The sequence below is a fragment of the Hemibagrus wyckioides genome, linkage group LG25 (genome assembly GCF_019097595.1).
Source record: "Hemibagrus wyckioides isolate EC202008001 linkage group LG25, SWU_Hwy_1.0, whole genome shotgun sequence".
Classification (NCBI taxonomy): domain Eukaryota; kingdom Metazoa; phylum Chordata; class Actinopteri; order Siluriformes; family Bagridae; genus Hemibagrus; species Hemibagrus wyckioides.
This window is the reverse complement of record NC_080734.1, coordinates 20,870,623-20,876,670: the sequence shown is the minus strand read 5'-3', so window position 1 is coordinate 20,876,670 and position 6,048 is coordinate 20,870,623.

The window sequence follows — 6,048 nt, the reverse complement described above, 5'->3', positions numbered from 1 at the left end:
AAACATTGAAACAGTGTGTGTGATGGACAGAAACAGTGTGTGTGATGGACAGAAACAGTGTGTGTATGATGGACAGAAACAGTGTGTGTGTGATGGACAGAAAAAGTATGTGTGATGGACAGAAACAGTATGTGTGTGATGGACAGAAACAGTGTGTGTGTGATGGGCAGAAACATTGAAACTGTGTGTGTGATGGACAGAAACAGTGTGTGTGATGGACAGAAACAGTATGTGTGTGATGGACAGAAACATTGAAACAGTGTGTGTGATGGACAGAAACAGTGTGTGTGATGGACAGAAACAGTGTGTGTATGATGGACAGAAACTGTGAGTGTGATGGACAGAAACAGTGTGTGTGTGATGGACAGAAACAGTGTGTGTGTGATGGACAGAAACAGTGTGTGTGTGATGGACAGAAACAGTGTGTCTGTGATGGACAGAAACAGTGTGAGTGTGATGGACAGAAACAGTGTGTGTGTGATGGACAGAAACAGTGTGTCTGTGATGGACAGAAACAGTGTGTGTGTGATGGACAGAAACATTGAAACTGTGTGTGTGATGGACAGAAACAGTGTGTCTATGATGGACAGAAACAGTGTGTGTATGATGGACAGAAACAGTGTGTGTGTGATGGACAGAAACATTGAAACTGTGTGTGTGATGGACAGAAACATTGAAACTGTGTGTGTGATGGACAGAAACATTGAAACTGTGTGTGTGATGGATAGAAACATTGAAACAGTGTGTGTGATGGACAGAAACAGTGTGTGTGATGGACAGAAACAGTGTGTATATGATGGACAGAAACTGTGAGTGTGATGGACAGAAACATTGAAACAGTGTGTGTGTGATGGACAGAAACAGTGAAACAGTGTGTGTGTGATGGACAGAAACAGTGTGTGTGTGATGGACAGAAACAGAATGTGTGTGATGGACAGAAACAGTACGTGTGTGATGGACAGAAACAGTACGTGTGTGATGGACAGAAACAGTGTGTGTGTGATGGACAGAAACAGTGTGTGTGTGATGGACAGAAACAGTGTGTGTGTGATGGACAGAAACAGTGTGTGTGTGATGGACAGAAACAGTGTGAGTGTGATGGACAGAAACAGTGAAACAGTGTTTGTGTGATGGACAGAAACAGTGAAACAGTATGTGTGTGATGGACACAAACAGTGAAACAGTGTGTGTGTGATGGGCAGAAACATTGAAACTGTGTGTGTGATGGACAGAAACAGTGTGTGTGATGGACAGAAACAGTATGTGTGTGATGGACAGAAACATTGAAACAGTGTGTGTGATGGACAGAAACAGTGTGTGTATGATGGACAGAAACTGTGAGTGTGATGGACAGAAACAGTGTGAGTATGATGGACAGAAACAGTGTGAGTGTGATGGACAGAAACAGTGTGTGTGTGATGGACAGAAACAGTGTGTGTGTGATGGACAGAAACAGTATGTGTGTGATGGACAGAAACAGTGTGTGTGTGATGGACAGAAACAGTGTGTGTGATGGACAGAAACAGTATGTGTGTGATGGACAGAAACATTGAAACAGTGTGTGTGATGGACAGAAACAGTGTGTGTGATGGACAGAAACAGTGTGTGTATGATGGACAGAAACAGTGTGTGTGTGATGGACAGAAACAGTGAAACAGTGTGTGTTTGATGGACAGAAACAGTGTGTGTGATGGACAGAAACAGTATGTGTGTGATGGACAGAAACATTGAAACAGTGTGTGTGATGGACAGAAACAGTGTGTGTGATGGACAGAAACATTGAAACTGTGTGTGTGATGGATAGAAACATTGAAACAGTGTGTGTGATGGACAGAAACAGTGTGTGTGATGGACAGAAACAGTGTGTATATGATGGACAGAAATTGTGAGTGTGATGGACAGAAACATTGAAACAGTGTGTGTGTGATGGACAGAAACAGTGAAACAGTGTGTGTGTGATGGACAGAAACAGTGTGTGTGTGATGGACAGAAACAGAATGTGTGTGATGGACAGAAACAGTACGTGTGTGATGGGCAGAAACAGTACGTGTGTGATGGACAGAAACAGTGTGTGTGTGATGGACAGAAACAGTGTGTGTGTGATGGACAGAAACAGTGTGTGTGTGATGGACAGAAACAGTGTGAGTGTGATGGACAGAAACAGTGAAACAGTGTTTGTGTGATGGACAGAAACAGTGAAACAGTGTGTGTGTGATGGACACAAACAGTGAAACAGTGTGTGTGTGATGGACAGAAACATTGAAACAGTGTGTGTGTGATGGACAGAAACAGTGTGTGTATGATGGACAGAAACAGTGTGTGTATGATGGACAGAAACAGCATGTGTGTGATGGACAGAAACAGTGTGTGTGTGATGGACAGAAACAGTGTGTGTGTGATGGACAGAAACAGTGTGTGTGTGATGGACAGAAACAGTGTGTGTGTGTGATGGACAGAAACAGTGTGTGTGTGATGGACAGAAACAGTGTGTGTGTGATGGACAGAAACAGTGCGTGTGTGATGGACAGAAACAGTGTGAGTGTGATGGACAGAAACAGTGAAACAGTGTGTGTGTGATGGACACAAACAGTGAAACAGTGTGTGTGTGATGGACAGAAACATTGAAACAGTGTGTGTGTCATGGACAGAAACAGTTTGTGTATGATGGACAGAAACAGTGTGTGTATGATGGACAGAAACAGTTAAACAGTATGTGTGTGATGGACAGAAACAGTGTGTGTGTGATGGACAGAAACAGTATGTGTGTGATGGACAGAAACAGTGTGTGTGTGATTGACAGAAACAGTGAAACAGTATGTGTGTGATGCACAGAAACAGTGTGAGTGTGATGGACAGAAACAGTATGTGTGTGATGGACAGAAACAGTGTGTGTGTGATGGACAGAAACAGTGTGTGTGTGATTGACAGAAACAGTGAAACAGTATGTGTGTGATGGACAGAAACAGTGTGAGTGTGATGGACAGAAACAGTATGTGTGTGATGGACAGAAACAGTGTGTGTGTGATGGACAGAAACAGTGTGAGTGTGATGGACAGAAACAGTGTGTGTGTGATGGACAGAAACAGTATGTGTGATGGACAGAAACAGTGAGTGTGTGATGGACAGATACAGTGTGTGTGATGGACAGAAACAGTGTGTGTGTGATTGACAGAAACAGTATGTGTGTGATGGACAGAAACAGTATGTGTGTGATGGACAGAAACAGTGTGAGTGTGATGGACAGAAACAGTATGTGTGTGATGGACAGAAACAGTGTGTGTGTGATGGACAGAAACAGTGTGTGTGTGATGGACAGAAACAGTTTGTGTGTGATGGACAGAAACAGTATGTGTTTGATGGACAGAAACAGTGTGAGTGTGATGGACAGAAGCAGAATATGTGTGATGGACAGAAACAGAATATGTGTGATGGACAGAAGCAAAATATGTGTGATGGACAGAAGCAGAATATGTGTGATGGACAGAAACAGTGTGTGTGTGATGGACAGAAACAGTGAAACAGTGTGTGTGTGATGGACAGAAACAGTGAAACAGTGTGTGTGTGATGGACAGAAACATTGAAACTGTGTGTGTGTGATGGACAGAAACAGTGTGTATGATGGACAGAAACAGTGAAACAGTGTGTGTGTGATGGACAGAAACAGTGTGTTTGTGATGGACAGAAACAGTGTGTGTGTGATGGACAGAAACAGTGAAACAGTGTGTGTGTGATGGACAGAAACAGTGTGTTTGTGATGGACAGAAACAGTGTGTGTGTGATGGACAGAAACATTGAAACAGTGTGTGTGTGATGGACAGAAACATTGTGTGTGTGATGGACAGAAACAGTGAAACAGTGTGTGTGTGATGGACAGAAACATTGAAACTGTGTGTGTGTGATGGACAGAAACAGTGTGTTTATGATGGACAGAAACAGTGAGTGTGATGGACAGAAACAGTGTGTGTGTGATGGACAGAAACAGTGAGTGTGATGGACAGAAACAGTGTGTGTGTGATGGACAGAAACAGTGAGTGTGATGGACAGAAACAGTGTGTGTGTGATGGACAGAAACAGTGAAACAGTGTGAGTATGATGGATAGAATCTGTGAAACAGTGTGTGTGTGATGGACAGAAATAGTGTGTGTGTGATGGACAGAAACAGTGAAACAGTGTGTGTGTGATGGACAGAAACAGTGTGAGTATGATGGACAGAAACAGTGTGAGTATGATGGACAGAAACAGTGTGTGTATGATGGACAGAAACAGTGTGAGTATGATGGACAGAAACAGTGTGTGTGTGATGGACAGAAACAGTGTGTGTGTGATGGACAGAAACAGTGAAACAGTGTGTGTGTGATGGACAGAAACAGTGTGAGTATGATGGACAGAAACAGTGTGCGTGTGATGGACAGAAACAGTGTGAGTATGATGGACAGAAACAGTGTGAGTGTGATGGACAGAAACAGTGTGAGTATGATGGACAGAAACAGTGTGAGTATGATGGACAGAAACAGTGTGTGTGTGATGGACAGAAACAGTGTGTGTGTGATGGATAGAAACAGTGTGTGTGTGTGATGGACAGAAACAGTGTGTGTGTGATGGACAGAAACAGTGTGAGTATGATGGACAGAAACAGTGTGTGTCTGATGGACAGAAACAGTATGTGTGTGATGGACAGAAACAGTGTGCGTGTGATGGACAGAAACAGTGTGTGTGTGATGGACAGAAACAGTGAAACAGTGTGTGTGTGATGGACAGAAACATTGAAACAGTGTGTGTGATGGACAGAAACAGTGTGTGTGATGGACAGAAACAGTGTGTGTGTGATGGACAGAACCAGTGTGAGTATGATGGACAGAAACAGTGTGTGTGTGATGGATAGAAACAGTGAAACAGTGTGTGTGTGATGGACAGAAACAGTGTGTGTGTGATGGACAGAAACAGTGTGAGTGTGATGGACAGAAACAGTGTGTGTATGATGGACAGAAACAGTGTGTGTATGATGGACAGAAACAGTGTGTGTGTGATGGACAGAAACAGTGTGAGTGTGATGGACAGAAACAGTGTGTGTGTGATGGACAGAACCAGTGGGAGTATGATGGACAGAAACAGTGTGTGTGTGATGGACAGAAACAGTATGTGTGTGATGGACAGAAACAGTTTGTGTGTGATGGACAGAAACAGTGTGTGTGTGATGGACAGAAACAGTATGTGTGTGATGGACAGAAACAGTGTGTGTGTGATGGACAGAAACAGTGTGTGTGTGATGGACAGAAGCAGTATGTGTGATGGACAGAAACAGTGTGTGTGTGATGGACAGAAACAGTGTGTGTGTGATGGACAGAAACAGTGTGTGTGATGGACAGAAACATTGTGTGTGTGATGGACAGAAACAGTGTGTTTGTGATGGACAGAAACAGTATGTGTGTGATGGACAGAAACAGTATGTGTGATGGACAGAAACAGTGTGTGTGTGATGGACAGAAACAGTATGTGTGATGGACAGAAACAGTGTGTGTGTGATTGACAGAAACAGTGTGTGTGTGATGGACAGAAACAGTGTGTGTGTGATGGACAGAAACAGTATGTGTGTGATGGACAGAAACATTGAAACAGTGTGTGTGTGATGGACAGAAACAGTGTGTTTGGGATGGACAGAAACAGTGAAACAGTGTGGGTATGATGGACAGAAACAGTTTGTGTGTGATGGATAGAAACAGTGAAACAGTGTGTGTGTGATGGACAGAAACAGTGTGTTTGTGATGGACAGAAACAGTGTGTGTGTGATGGACAGAAACATTGAAACATTGTGTGTGTGATGGACAGAAACAGTGTGTGTGTGATGGACAGAAACAGTGAAACAGTGTGTGTGTGATGGACAGAAACATTGAAACTGTGTGTGTGTGATGGACAGAAACAGTGTGTATGATGGAAAGAAACAGTGTGTGTATGATGGACAGAAACAGTGTGTTTATGATGGACAGAAACAGTGTGTGTATGATGGACAGAAACAGTGTGAGTGTGATGGACAGAAACAGTGTGTGTGTG